This window comes from Bufo gargarizans, chromosome 4 (assembly GCF_014858855.1).
Source record: "Bufo gargarizans isolate SCDJY-AF-19 chromosome 4, ASM1485885v1, whole genome shotgun sequence".
Lineage (NCBI taxonomy): Eukaryota > Metazoa > Chordata > Amphibia > Anura > Bufonidae > Bufo > Bufo gargarizans.
This window is the reverse complement of record NC_058083.1, coordinates 315232393-315248384: the sequence shown is the minus strand read 5'-3', so window position 1 is coordinate 315248384 and position 15992 is coordinate 315232393. Positions and strand designations below refer to the sequence as shown.

The window sequence follows — 15992 nt, the reverse complement described above, 5'->3', positions numbered from 1 at the left end:
ATTCAGCGCTGTTTGTATTTTTTTATTTTATAGCACATCTAACAAATACTAGATCTGGCCCAGTTTAGACATGCAATTATAGCTTTCCCCACTGAGAATTGATTTCAGGAGCGTTTTATTGTTTAGTTGCTGCAACATGTTAAAAGTCTTTATGTAGTAGAGCAGAGATTTTTGTCTTTCAGTACTCACAACCACATTGAATCCTCTGTCTCAGAGTAAGGCCTCTTTCCCACGGGCGTGTGCGCATTTGCGGATCCGCAATACACGGGCGCCATTCGTGGGCATTCCACATCACGGATGCGGACCCATTCACCTCAATGGGTCTGCAAATCCGGAGATGCAGAATGGTGCGGAACGGAAACAAGGAACCCTACGGAAGCACTACAAAGTGCTTCCATGCAGTTTCGTCCCGTACTTCCGTTCTGCAAAAAGATAGAACATGTCCTATCTTTTTGCGGAACGGCCGGATCGCGGACCCATTCAGGTGAATTGGTCCGCGATCCGATGCGGCTGCCCTACGGACTGTGCTCGTGCATTGCGGCCCGCATTTTGCGGGCCACAGAACGACCACGGGGCGCACACGCCCGTTGGAAAGAGGCCTAAAAGAGGCATTGCCAAATTTAGCAAGCAGTAATCAGAGTCCATGTTTCATTTACTAACGTGGATTGAGATTGGACTTTATGGCACTGTTATTTGAGCACTGTATGGCTATTACATTTTATTTATAAAGCTCATATTGGTGAGATAACTTTTTAAAACTTTCCAAAAAAGGACAATTGGGGTTATAAGCAATCGGTGCAGTAAAGCACAGTGCATCTGGCAAAGAAGTTTTGATCAAATGCTACACAGGCCTTTTCCCTAGAAGCAGCAATCTCTGGTTTAGCAACAAACTAACTCATTTTGTGAACATTTTAAAGTGGATCTATCAGAATCAGAGGATCAGAGTTAAACTAAGATAAATGTTTCACTTTCGCTCTGACTAATGGTGAGACATCATTTTCTGGCAGGTGAGTCCTCGGCAAATAATGCTTGAGAAACCTTGCGATTAAGTAATCCTTGACATGAAAGCAAGTAGTCCTAGGTATACCTCGTATCCCGGCAAATACAATGTCAAGTGATGTTATCATTTGTGAATTATATTTTAAAGTGTGCACTGTGTATATGTGCTGTTGTAACTTGTACATTAGTAATACTGGTAAGACTTCCAGAAAAGCTCCTTATTCAGAATGGATCCAACTGCGCATTTCTTGCCTGAATGCGACACCCTGAAATGATGTGACTTACCATTTAACATAATGGCATAGTTTGTAGGGCTGAAAAAAGATATGTCTATCTAGTTCAACAAGCCAGCACCTCATCTGCAGACAGCAGTTTCGGGGTGATTGACCCTCATCAGTGCAGAGCAGAGAGTACTGGCTTAACCGGGTGAGAGGCCTGGGTCCGGCTCCCGGGGGAACTAACTCTTTAAGGTGCTCTCTCCCTAAGAGGAAGGCAAAGTAATCCTCGAGAGGTAGAAGCCAATTTTCCTCATCTGAGGAGGAACAAATCCTTCCCAACTATAAATCTGGCAATCAACAAATCCATCTACAGTAATCTAGTCATTCTAATTTGAAATACTGTTGTACTCAAGAAATGCATCTAGGCCGCTTTTGATCTCACCTCACAACCTCTTCTTGCAGAGAGGTCTATAGCCACACTGCTCTTACAGTAAAGAATCCCCTTCTATGCTAGCCCTGGCCTAACGACTGGTCATCAATATCAGTCCTGGGAAACCCCTTTAAGAACCAAGAGCATTAACTATATACAAGCTTTGTAACTTTCCCTTCAAAGGGCACATGTCAGCAGATTTATACCTATGAACCTGGCTGACCTGTTCCATATGTGCTCAGCAGCTGAAGGCATCTGTGCTGGTCCCATGTTCATATGTGCTGGCATTTCTGAGAAAATGAAGTTTTAATATATGGGCCTCTAGGAGCCATTACTCCTAGAGGCTCTGCTCTCTCTGCGACTGCTGCACCCTCTGCATTTTGATTGACAGCGCCAGGAAGTAAAAATTTCATCACACCTGGCCCTGACTTCTCCTAAAGTCAATCAAAATGCAAAGGGCATGGCAGTCGCAGAGACAGCTGCCTGTAGGTGTAACGACAACGCCCCCGTTGCTCCTAATGGCTCATTTACATACATTAAAAACTAATGGTTCTCAGCAATGAACATGGGACTAACACAGATGCCTTCAGCTGCCAAGTGCATATGTAACAGGTCAGTCAGTTTCATAGGTACAAAACTGCTGACAGATGCCCGTTAATGATAATGTCATGTCTTGGCTGTGATAACATTATAATATAACCCTCAGCTACACCTGAAGTGCTCTGAAAAAGACAGACATGACTGATGTTTAGAGCATACTGTATATGTGAACCTATGCGGATCACAGGTGATATATTTTGCCATGCTCATAGTCTTTCAGCTATGGCTACTTTCACACTGGCGCTTTGGTCCGTTCAGGGCTCTCACAAGCGGTCCAAAACTGATCAGTTTGCATTCTGAATGGAAAAGGATCCGCTCAGAATGCATCAGTTCAGTCCCCATTCCACCTGCTTGCAGCGTTTTGGTGTCCGTCTGATGAAACTGAGCCAAACGGATCCGTCCTGACACACAATGTAAGTCAATGGGGACGGATCCGTTTTCTCTGGCACAATAGAAAACGGATCCGTCCTCCATTGACTTTTAATGGTGTTCAAGACAGATCCGTCTCGGCTATGTTACAGATAATACAAACTGATCCGTTCTGAATGGCTGCAGATGGATGTATTATCTGAACGGATCCGTCCATGACGGATCCGCACAAAACACGAGTGTGAAAGTAGCCTATGTCAGTCTTATGTCCAGACACAAGAAATATGCTGAAAATGTTGCAAACTAAAGACCAATTATCCCATTACTTATAAGCGTTCCATTTCTCCAAGGAAGACCATGAATTCATAGCGGTATTTGAAGAATCAATCCCAGACTTGTTAATCATTGAATGCCAAAGTGTACAGCCCGAAAATCTTCTGACAGGGCTGTTACTGGTGGGGGGCTGACTAAATCCACAAGAGACATATGGAAAACATGCTCTCTAAGAGTATCACAGCTCATACTGTATTCCATGGAAATGCAAAATGGCTTTACTCATCTAAAGGTACGCTCACACATAATGAAGAAGCAACTTCCATCTGTTAAACATATAGGCAGTTTTACAATCATTTTGTGAAATGTTTCTCAGTAGTAGTTAGGAAATGTTTCTGAAACTGCTAAATGTAAAAGATAACATAACAGTTGTCTTCATGCTGGGTGAATCCCATTCACACCAATGCTATTGCAGCAGGGCGGAAGGCAATAAAAATAGAATATTTATATATATATAATATATATATATATATATATATATATATATAGAGAGAGAGAGAAAGAGAGAGAGAGAGAGAGAGAGAGAGAGAGAGAAAAAGAGAGAGAGTTAGACAGACAGATAATAGACACGCAGATAAATAGATAGATATGAGATAGATACATAGATAGACAGATAGATATATGATAGATAGATAGATAGAGAGATAGATAGATAGATAGATAGATCGATAATAGATGATAGACAGATAGATACATAGATAGGCAGATAGATATATGATAGATAGAGAGATAGACTTATAGATAGATAATAGACATATGATAGATAGATAGATAGATAGATAGTTAGATAGATAGATAGATATATAGATCGATAATAGATGATAGACAGATAGATACATAGATAGGCAGATAGATATATGATAGATAGAGAGATAGACTTATAGAGAGATAATAGACATATGGATATATGATAGATAGATAGATAGATAGATAGAAGGATAGATAGATAAATATAGATAGATATGAGATAGATACATCGATAGATATTAGATAGATAATAGATAGATACTGTATATAGATAGATACATCGATAGATACATCGATAGATACATTGATAGATACATCGATAGATACATTGATAGATAGATAGATAGATAGATAATTATATATCTCAAAAGGGCAGCGCTCTCCAAGGATTAAAAACAGCAACAAAAGGCTTTCATTCACCCAAAGTGATCTACATTGGAGCTTTACAATATATATATATATATATATATATATATATATATATATTCATCTGTTCAATGCAGAATGTGAGATATGTAAAACCACATGCAGAAATCCTTTGGCCTAGATATGCAGCATTCAAAGGGCCAGTGTCATCCAGGATCCTAGAGAGCATACTGAATAATATGCCGCAATATAATGTTATACAGAATGTTTATATTGGAAAGGCAGTTCAGAGCAGTAACCTGGGCTCATCCCCTCATACACCGGCAGTAGATGTGGAAATGATACCGTGGGCTTTACACTCCTCCACATACTGTATCATTTTACCAAGAAATGCATTATTGCAGCACAAATGCAAGCTCCTTCTGCATGAGGCAGCCGCTTACTGGCCGCTAATCAGATAAGTATATGACCCAGTATTATGATAGCAATTAAAATAGCGGTATATAAGCTCTATTACTTGAGGACGCAGTGGGGGGGCTACACTAGGAACAATTACTACTAGGCAGATGAAGGTGGATAATACACACAGGCAATATAGGGGCTACACAGTCACATACTACACAACTAAGTTGAAAATGATTCCACCAAAGCTCTCAAATGCAAAAGAACACATCAAATTACCTTGTCGGCATCTGTTAATAGAAAGAAGCTGCCAGAAAACTGAGGGAAGGAAAGCAGACACATTTTTAATAATTTTATTTATAGACCAGGCAGTGTGCTATGAAGCTTTCTCAGTGCCAACTCCCACTGGCAGTGTCATTTCTAGCAGGGGCAGCACAATCTCATTCCCTTCCCCACAGATGGGCAGAAAGCACAGTTTCTAACCCAACGCTCAGAACATTTACTCTGTGCAGAATGATACTTACTGATCTTCTCCTCGTCTCGGGAAAAAGGAAAGCAGCAGAGCTGGCCCATGGCACGGTGTTATCCTGCTGATCCTCGTCCCTCCGAACACCTTAAAGTGCAGATTAGTGCACAGGCTGGCAGAACGCTGCTTATTCCTCAGACAAGGGAGGGGAGCAGAGGAGGAATCCAGAGGCTATAGTGAAGGCAGGGCTCCTCCTCCCCGTCCTGCTGTTTGATGCTGACAACACAACAGAGCATGACACTCGCTTACCCAAATTATAGCCATGTCATTTATGGCTAGCATAACTTCCCTTTTCTTATGACACACACTTCTCCATGATGCCATTCTAGATGATATACAGTCTTGTAGAACTGAGCTTCAACACCAGGTTAGGGAACTATCATGGAAGTGCACTGTCAGGTCAAGGAAGCCATTTAAAGGATGACTTTCCTGAAGGCTTCAATTGTGCATTCCCCCGCAAAGTGGATCACACAGTGGTCACGGAGGCACCAGATAACAACAAATGGGTCTAAATCCACAGAATAGGTGATGTCTCTGACTGGTGGAGGTCTGGCTGCTAGGGACAGGGGTCCTGTTTCTCCAGTTTATATCGGTGGTCAAGTATGCCGCTCCATTCAATCTCCATGGAACTGATGAAGAGAGCCGAATACAGCACTCGGCTATCTTCGGCAGCCCCAAAGCCTTTGAATGGAGCCGCAGAGCGCATGCTTGACTGCAATTTCCGTCAAACAGGAGAGACTGTGCCGCCGTTCTTGTCAGTTCATGTGATAAACTATGTGGAAAGATCAGAAGATAATAGATGAACATATGAGTAGTTGTTTTTGTAAAAAAGGACTGGTTGTGAGATATCCCCTTTAATACCTGAAATTCAGGGCTGCACAATCTTCACCTCCCCTATAAATCACAGCCACAGAAGTCCAGAAAATATCAGATATCTGAAAAGGTAACTTGTCCCTTCCTTGCCTGCTTAAGGTGGACCCGAAGGAGGAAGCTACCAACCAACATCAAAGAATATAGCATGGGCCACAGTTACTAAAATTGGAGCTTTTTATGCCAATATAAGTAAAGGATGTAGTTAGAGTAATCTGCGTTAAATTTATTGAATGCACACAACTGCAAATACATTTTGACATTTACACCTGTGTAACAGCCTGTTATAAGTGGGTGCAGAACATCGCATCTACACCTATTCTACCTATAACCTATAGAGGTAACATCACCTGTCCACAAGACAGGTGATAAATGTATGCTTGCTTGGGGGGTCCGACTACTGGGGCCTCTACTGATCACAAGAAAGGGGGTCTCCTGCTTAATGGAGAAGTAGTGCAGACCCATGATCACCACTCTATTCACTGTCTATGGGACTGCAGATTACAGCCCTCAGGTACTTCCAAAGAACTGAAATGAGTGGTGGTCACACACTGCCCATTCCCACATGGATCCTGCAATCAGTGGGGGGCCCAGTGGTCAAACCACCAGCGATCATACATTTATCACCTGTCCTGTAGATAGGTAATGTTTATGGGAAAATCCCAGCCATTTTTTCACAATGAAAACCCCAAATTTTTACCGACATTTTAGTAGTGTCGTTTACACAAAAACCTAGAGTAAACTGCATATTAAATATGGGCATAGAAATCTGTTTCAAGGAGCGCTGCAGCGCATATTTCTTGGGAAAATCTGAAAATCAATGTCAAAGGGTTAACATACAAACACGTACGGTGTATACACATCTGAGATGTTCCTCTTTCCCAGTGAAGCATGCACTTCCTCCTTCACTGCATATATTTACACAGTCACACCACAATCTTTTACACATATGGCGGAACGTCTCTTCTTGCTAAAATCGCATGCCAATACTGCAACAAAATGTCTAACTGACCATTATCTCCTAGTGGGTAAGATGACAATATACATTCAATGACATATAAAATCTAGTCCACTTGTACATTACAGAAGTTCCTGCACGCTAACACAATGTGCCCATGGTCATAAACGCAGCAGTAAAAAAAAAGCTGTAAACTGCTATGAAACATAGACAATGTATAGAGTTTGTATACTAGTTCATTTATAATACAACCAGTAGCACATTTTTATATGTAGACAGATACACAGTCACATAAATTGCTATCCTAGAAGCTGCATATTCTGCAGTGGTGTGCCAGTCTTGGGGGGGTGTCCATAGCAATCCCCTTAAATTCTAGAGATTATACGTCAGGAGGGAGAACTTCACGTAATCTACCAAATATTAAGGGGGTCATTTATTAAGGGTCCATTCACACGTCCGTATGTGTTTTGCGGATCTGCAAATTGCGGATCTGCAAAACACGGACACCGGCAATAAGCGTTCCGCATTTTGCGGACCGCACATTGCCAGCACTCTCATAGAAAATGCCTTTTCTTGTCCGCAATTGCAATTAAATTTTTTTGCGGAACGGAAGTGCGAATCCGCAAATGTGGACAGCACATTCCGGCCTCATTGAAAATGAATGGGTCCGCACCTGTTCCACAAAATTGCAGAACGGATGCGGACCTATTTTGCGGACGTGTGAATGGACCCCAAGACTGGCGTTTTAGATGCCAGTCTTGATATCCCCATTAGCTGGCGGTGGATCCATTGGAGTTATGTAGAGGCACCGGCCTCTACATAACTTCCTAAACCAGGTATAGAAAATGGTAAAGCACCTTTGCAAAGCTATCTGCTCCAGGTTAGTAAATTACCTCCTAAGTCTTTAGCGTGGGACTACAACACATTTCGGAAGTGGATCGGTTCCTTCATTAGGTAAAACACATGAGGAAAATCCAGTATTCAATTTAAAACCAAATTTGCCAGTAAAAAGAGGGATGGGGGAAAGAGGACGGAAGCTCACAAATACAGTTGAGCCTCACAAATAGAATACTACCTTCAGAGAAAAGTAATAATAACAAGTCAATGAAAAAATAAAAAACTAAGACAAATTAATAAGGAACATAAAGGAAAAACAAAACCATGTTGGGTAATAATAATTAAAAGATAAAACTGGGAATAAAGCTACTTTCACACTAGCGTTTTTACTGGATACGGCAGGGTTCAGCAAAAACGCTTGCGTTACTGATAATACAACCATCTGCATCTGTTCAGAACGGATCCGGTTGTATCATCTTTAACATACCCAAGACGGATCTGTCATAAACTTCATTGAAAGTCAATGAATCTGTTTTCTATTGTGTCAGAGAAAACGGATCCGTCCCCATTGACTTGCACTACGGGTCATGACGGATTTGTTTTGCTCCGCAACCAGTATGTTTTGCTCTCCGGTATGAGAACGGAACGGAATGCATTTTGGAGCATTCCGTTCTGTTCAGTTATGTTTTGTCCCAATGGGGACAAAACAGAATAGTTTTTTCCGGTATTGAGACCCTATGACGGATCTCAATACCGGAAAATTTTAACGCTAGTGTGAAAGTAGCCTAAAAAGGTGGTGCTTTGGCCTAGAGAGCAGAGTCTCTAGGTGTAACAGCAATGCCCTCGTTTGTCACGCCGGTGACAGGTTTGAGAAGGTCTGAAAGAATATCTGCACATTAGTTATCTGACAGCCTCTTTTGGTTTCACTTTGTCTGTGTGTTGCTGGTATGTCCACCCCCCCTGTTCAGGTGTGGATCATGTGACCTTCATCTCCCACTATTCCGTCTGACTTTACCCATCACTCCTCGCTCTGGATAGCGTCATTTGGTTTTTGGAAGAGCTGGAGTGTGGTTCATGGTGAAGTCCTGTTCGTCCATCATCCATCAGCCTCAGAAGTTAAGTGTTCCACTTGTTGTGTTTTGTATTCCCCCCCCCCCCCACACACACATCTTTGTTTACTAGGCTTCAGCGAGACGCTGGTTCCTTCACCAGGAAAGGAGCGGGTTGTCTCTGCCCGGTCATTACTATTAGGGCAACAAGAGGTGCCCATACGAATAGGAGTTAGGGCCAGGAGCAGGGTTTTATAGGTGGTGACCCTTTTCCTTCCCTAGTGGTGAGGCCTAGTGTCTTTTCCCTTCCTTCTTGTTGTCCTTTGGTGTTCTCCCCTACAACATCCGTGACACTGTTGCTCCTAGAGGCTCATTTGCATATATTTAAACATCATTCTCTCAGTAATGAGGGTACATATGAACATGGGACCAATACAGATGCCTTCAGCTGCCAAGTGCACATGTAACAGGTCAGTCAGTTTCATAGGTACAAACCTGCTGACAGATGCTTTTAATAGCTTCCCGAGACCTTCAGATACAGTCCTGATCAAAAGTTTAAGACCACTCGAAAAATGGCAAAAAATCATATTTAGCATGGCTGGATCTTAACAAGGTTCCAAATATAACTTCAACAAGAAGAAATGGGAGTGAGACAAAACATTTTTTGAGCATACAATTTAATGAAAACAGGCTGTTTTTCAGCTGATCAAAAGTTTAGGACCACACCTCCAAAAAAATAACTAACCCCCCCCCCAAACAGAAATCCAACTTCCAAACATGAACTCAGTAATGAGTAGCTCCGCCGTTATTGTTTATCACTTCCAAAATTCGTTTCTATGAGGTGAGTGGGAACATTTATCCAAGTGGTGAAGACGGCCGCACGAAGGCCATCTACTGTCTGGAACTGTTGTCCATTTTTGTAAACTTCCCTTGCCATCCATCCCCAAAGGTTCTCAATTGGATATAGATCAGGGGAACACGCAGGATGGGCCAAAAGAGTGATGTCATTCTCCTGGAAGAAGTCCCTTGTCCTGGGGGCATTGTGTACTGTAGCGTTGTCCTGTTGAAAACCCCAGTCGTTACCACAAAGACAAGGGCACTCAGTAATGAGGAATGCTCTCTGCAACATCTGGACATAGCAAGCGGCCGTTTGACGCCCCTGCACTTCCTGAAGCTCCATTGTTCCACTGAAGGAAAAAGCACCCTAGACCATTATGGTGCCCCCTCAACTGTGCCGCGTAAAAAATCTCTCAGGTGGGATCTGCTTGTCATGCCAGTAACATTGGAAACCATCAAGGTTAAAAAAAAATTCTCATCAGAGAATAAAACTTTCTCCCACCTTTGAATGTCCCATGTGTGGTGCTCTCTTGCAAAGTCCAAACGAGCAGTTCTGTGCACAGATTTGGCCATTTAAAGGCATGTGGTCCTAAAATTTGGATCAGCTGAAAAACAGCCTGTTTCAGTTTAATCGTTGTTTTCAATTAATTGAATGCTCAAAAAATGTTTTGTCTCACTCTCATTTCTTCTTGTTGCATGTTGAAGCTCTACTTGGAATCTTGTTAAGATCCAACAATGTAAAATATGATTTTTGGCCATTTTTTAAGTGGTCTTAAACTTTTGATCAGGACTGTATTATATATATACACACACATGTGCCTAGGTCTCACTAAAGCTATGAGCACAGTGCAGGCTTTCAGTTTATGTATTTAAGGCCACTTTCATATCTGCGTCTTTAATTCAGGTTTTCAGATCCGGCAGAGGATCTCAAAACCTGAATTAAAAGGATCCGTTCCATTTAATACGCGATGGCTCAGTTTTGGCTGGATCCAGTTGTATTAAATCAAAACTTAAACCTGATCAGGCATGAAAATCATTGTAATGGCTCATTCAAACGTCAAGGATTTCCATCAGTGATTTTGAGCCAAAACCAGGTGCGGCTCTAAACACAGAACCGATGCAGGAGATGACACGTGCACACTGTGCGCACCGTCTCCTCATACAGCTGATCGTCGGGGGTGCCGGGTGTCAGACCCCCGCCAATCTGATATTGATGACCTATCCTGAGGATAGGTCAATAGTAAAAGCCCAGACACCTCTTTAAGCTGCTTGACGGGAATGTGGCATTGGTGCTGCAGCCTCTGCATTGTTTATATCAGGCCGTCTACCTGAAAGCTATGCACTTAGTAGTGGCAATGCAGTATATTGCAGGTTTGTCCCATTAATTTAAAAAGATTGTCCATGGTTAGAAAACATGGACAAGGATGGTGTTGTTTTTAGAAGAAAACGGACATGTTATTCTAATCCTGGACAACCCCTTTAAATGTCCCATTCATGAGGATATCAATATCTAGATCTTAGCAAAATTCCTTTAATAAAATTAATAAAAATGGATTGGGTGGGAAGATTTTCACGCTAAACAGGTAGCAAGCCTTCATCGAGACACAAGGCTCCCAGATCCAAACACAGAGACATGGCTTCTGAGCCCAGCTGCCTATTTAAGGACAGCCATGTGCTTCCAAAACCCGGACCGGCAGTTAAAATCCGGTCCGGTATTTGACCTCACCTGACTGTAAATCAGCCCAGCAGCACATACTTGGAGCAAAATACATGGGAAAACATCTCCATTAACTCCTTAGCTATGAGTTTGCCGAGGTATGTCGCAGTGGCACCGCCTCCGGGTACCGATTTGCGTAGTCTAGAATGACTAAGATGTGTTGATGCCCTCTGGGGGACTTCAGTACTGGGCCTATGAGGTAAAACGGTACTTCGATAATCGGGAGAGGTACTAGGGGACTACGGAAATGTGGTTGGGGGCTAATTATCTGGCAGGTGGGGCAAGAATTACAAAACTCTTCCACTTCTTTGAATATGCTGGGCCAGTAAAACAGCTGTAGAATACGATCCTACGTTTTCTGCAGCCCCAGGTGACCCCTGAGAACGCGTTGGTGGGCTAGATCTAACACAAGCTTGCGATAAGCCTTGGGGACCACCAACTGTTCAATAGGCTCACCCTGTAGTTGGTTTACCCAATACAACATATCTTGATGAACCACAAAACCGTGAAACACCGAATCTGCCCCAGGTTGTTGTGGCTCACCATCTACTATTAACACATTTTCCCAGGCGCAGGCAGGGTTGGGTCCCGACGTTGGGGCGGTACCAAAATTATCCCCGGAGACATTGAGGTCTGCTAATTCAGGTCCCGGCTGCAAGTCTTTCATGTCTCCCACCATCAAACTTAGCGGGGTTGTCTCCCCCTCTTCCACTGAAGTGGCGGTCACCCCTACTGCTGGTCCTTCGGTCTCAGGTTCCCAGGGATCTGGTCTCCCCCCTGAGCCGGGCCACTCTGCTAGGGTTACCCCTGTCTCATGGGTATCAGTCACTCTCATAGCAGGCCACAGTGCCGGGTAGTCTCTCCCTATTATGAGTTCATAATGTAGATTTGTGGCGACAGCAACCTCGTGGGTCCATCTACCGGCCACCGTGGTTAGAGACACCAGCGCGGTGGGGAAGTCTTTTAAGTCTCCGTGGATGCACATCACCCCGAATTTCAGGCGAGTATACTCAGTTGACCACACCAGGGTAGCCCTTACTAGGGTCACCAGACTCCCTGAGTCCAGCAGAGACTCCGCCGGAGTGTCTTCCACTTCCACCTGGCACAAATGATCTAGAGACTCTGGGGTACCTGTTGCACACAGCCTCCTGGCATATAGCGACTGACGGTAGTCATAGTTAGTGTCCATGGGCTCAACTTGATGGGGACAATCAGCCCTTACATGGCCAGGCTCCTGACACCACTAGCAGACTATTGGAGCCAGGTCTGCCGTGGGTACATCCCGGGCGGGTTTTATCGGCTCAAATCTCCGGACCTGGGGTGCAGATTTCCGGGGTTTGCCGACCCCCTCCTCCCGACAGAACCCTCCTTTAGATTCCTGGTAGCTTCATAGCGTTCCACCAGGTCCACCATCTCAAGGGCATTGCCAGGAGACACATGACTGATTCAGTGCTGGAGAGGGTATGGCAAAGCCCTCCAGAACATATCTAATAGTCTATCCAGCATATTCGGGGGACTCCGCACATCAGGCTGTAGCCACTTTTGCAAGAGATGGAGTAAGTCATAATACTGGGTCAGCAGGCTTAAACCCCCACTGATGTACCCGCTGGGCCCGGACCAACACATTCAACCTTTACTTTTGGGTAGTCGGCTGCCTGATCATCCGGCAAGTCGAAATACACCTGCTGGGAATCGGATGCTAGGAATAGAGCGACAACCTCAGCCCATGGGTCACGGGGTAGCTATTCCCTGATGGCCACTTTCTCGTTGATCGCCAGGTAGGTTTCGATGTCGTCTGCAGGGGTCATCTTAGGAATCGCGGCACGGACTGCTCTCCAGGCATTGTGGACGCTCAGGGTTGCTCCTACTGTCTGCAAAGCCATCACGTGTTGTAGCAGCAACTGGTTGGTCTCCTGCTGCTGCTTATTAGCCTTGCGTTGCTGCAGGTTTGCCTCTCGCTGCTGCAGATTAGCGTCCATGAGGGCCTTCACAACAGCCTCCATTTTGTCGTGGGGCACTGGTTGTAATACAGCTGGTTTAACCGCCTCCGGACCGCCTAACGCAGATGTGCGGTCCGGAGGCGGCAGCGATGCGCAGAGTCACACATATACGCGTAATCTCGCAAGACGCGAGATGACGCGCTTTGCTGGCCCGCGCATGCGCAGTTCGGGCCGGCATTTCGTCAAGGGGGGTCGCGTCATCAGCTTGCCAGCCAATGATCGCGGCTGACAAGCTGATGATTTTTAAAAAAACCAATCAAGTGCCAGATAACAGATCATATTAGTAAATATGATCTGTTATATGGCTGCCCTGCTCCTCTGCTGGTCCTTTTCGTCGGTTGGATCCAGCAGAGGAGCAGGCTTCACAGTGAGTAGCACCAACAGTACACACTAGCCCCAGATCACCCCCTGCACCCCAATTAACCCTTTGATCACCCATTTGATCGCCCCTGTCAATCACTAGTGAAAGGAAAAAAGTGATCAGTGCAAACGTTAGGTTTTAGGGATAGTTTAGGCCCCTTGGTTAGGTAGTTTAGGGATCGGTTAGCGCCCAGCCCACCGCACCGCAGTCACTGATTCGCTGATTAGCGTATCGCTAATCAGCATTTGTACTTTTATAGTATCTGGAAGTGAACAAAACTGATCACCGTCAGATCTATAATAGTACTAGTGTCACTTTAGTTCGCCCTCCACCCAAAACGCAGTGTTTGCCCGATCAGGCCTGATCGGTCGCCCACACGTGCGTTCGCCCACACCCGCCCCACCGCAGTGACAAAATATATTTTTTTGGATAACTGCACATTCACTTTACACGCGCTGCGGCGATAAAAAAATCAGTTTTGATATTTTTTATCAACCGCAGCGGCCTCCGGTACTTCGCTAGCCTCCCCTTTGTAAGACAGGCTTGCTTTTTTTCTTGGGTAGTCTCAGGGAATACCCCTAAATTTAGTTGCCCAAATGTCAAACAGGGGGTATTCTTCTGAAGAGGCCTACAGGCTTCTGACCCAGTCGGATGAGGAATGGGAACCCTCATCTGATGAATCTAGCATGGGAACCCTCATCTGATGAATCTAGTGGGTCAGAATACGAACCTGTAGAAAGCAGTGGCTCTCTGACCCAAAGTTCGGACGAGGAGGCTGAGGTCCCTGATAGCACCAGGGGTACCCGGCCCCGTGTCGCTAGACCACAGGTTGCGCAGGATCCGCTTCAAGAGCAGCAGAGTGGGGCTGGCGCTGTCGGATTACGTGGTGAGGCATACACCAGCAGCGCAGCCCTCCCTGGACCTAGTACCAGCACTGCCGTACAACCTGGTGAAGTGGCGAGCACCAGAAGGGCAGTTGAAGCTGGTACGGTGGCACGAGCAGTAGTTACCCCGTCGCAGCCACCGCAAAGACGGGCCCGTAGAGCCCCTAGAATCCCAGAGGTGCTGGCAAACCCTGATTGGCAGTCCCCAACTTCAGCCGCACCTGTAGTTCCCCCTTTCACAGCCCAGTCTGGAGTTCGGGTTGAGACAGCTCAGATCGGTTCGGCCCTGGGATTTTTTTAGCTGTTCTTGACTGCGGAGCTCTTAGACATAGTCGTGGCCGAAACAAACAGGTATGCCACACAATTTATAACCACCAACCCGGGAAGCTATTATGCCCAGCCTTTCCGGTGGAAACCAGTCCAAGTTTCCGAAATTAAAACTTTTCTGGGCCTTCTCCTCAACATGGGTCTAACTAAAAATAATGAATTGCGGTCATATTGGTCCACGAACCCAATTCATCACATGCCCATGTTCTCTGCTGCTATGTCCAGGGCACGTTTTGAGGCCATCCTGCGTTTCCTGCACTTTAGCGACAACACCGCCTCCCGTCCCAGAGGCCACCCTGCTTTTGACCGGCTCCACAAAATTCAGCCCCTCATAGACCATTTCAACCTGAAATTTGCAGATTTGTATACCCCAGAGCAAAACATCTGCGTAGACGAGTCCCTAATACATTTTACCGGGCGCCATGGCTTCAAACAATACATCCCAAGCAAGCGCGCCCGGTATGGGGTCAAATTGTATAAGCTCTGTGAAAGGGCCACAGGCTATACCCACAAATTTCGGATCTATGAGGGAAAAGATCAGACCCTGGAGCCGGTCGGTTGCCCTGACTACCTGGGGAGCAGTGGGAAGACAGTCTGGGACTTGGTGTCACCCTTATTCGGCAAGGGGTACCATCTTTATGTGGACAATTTCTACACAAATGTGGCCCTCTTTAGGCATTTGTTTCTAGAACAGATTGGCGCCTGTGGCACCACGCGAACTAGTTGCGTGGGCTTCCCCCAACGGCTCGTTACCACCCGTCTTGCAAGGGGGCAGAGGGCCGCATTGTGTAACGAAGAACTGCTCGCGGTGAAATGGAGAGACAAGCGTGACGTTTACATGCTCTCCTCCATTCACGCAGACACGACAATACAAATTGAGCGAGCAACCCGTGTCATTGAAAAGCCCCTCTCAGTCCACGACTATAACCTTCACATGGGAAGGGTGGACTTCAATGACCAGATGTTGTCTCCGTATTTAGTTTCCCGCAGAACCAGACGCTGGTATAAGAAGGTGTCTGTATATTTAATTAAATTGGCTCTGTATAATAGTTTTGTTCTCTACAGTAAGGCTGGGAGAACTGGATCCTTCCTCAAATTTCAGGAAGAGATCATCGAGAACCTCCTGTACCCAGGAGGTTCCGTGGCCCCATCCACCAGTGTA

At 45.1% G+C, this 15992-nt stretch overlaps 1 protein-coding gene and 1 long non-coding RNA gene across 7 annotated transcripts in view; both read right to left on the bottom strand.

Annotated features, from left to right (window-relative positions):
* The window catches only part of AKAP7 (A-kinase anchoring protein 7), a 160950-nt gene that overhangs the window by 66336 nt on the left and 78622 nt on the right, over nucleotides 1–15992 (bottom strand). The gene's annotated exons all lie outside the window — the stretch shown is intronic.
* On the bottom strand, nucleotides 3004–5792 carry LOC122936030. Its single transcript, XR_006388866.1, has 3 exons — nucleotides 4989–5792; nucleotides 4744–4782; nucleotides 3004–3355 (listed from the first exon to the last, which is right to left on the bottom strand). It is a non-coding gene; the product is annotated as an uncharacterized LOC122936030 (long non-coding RNA).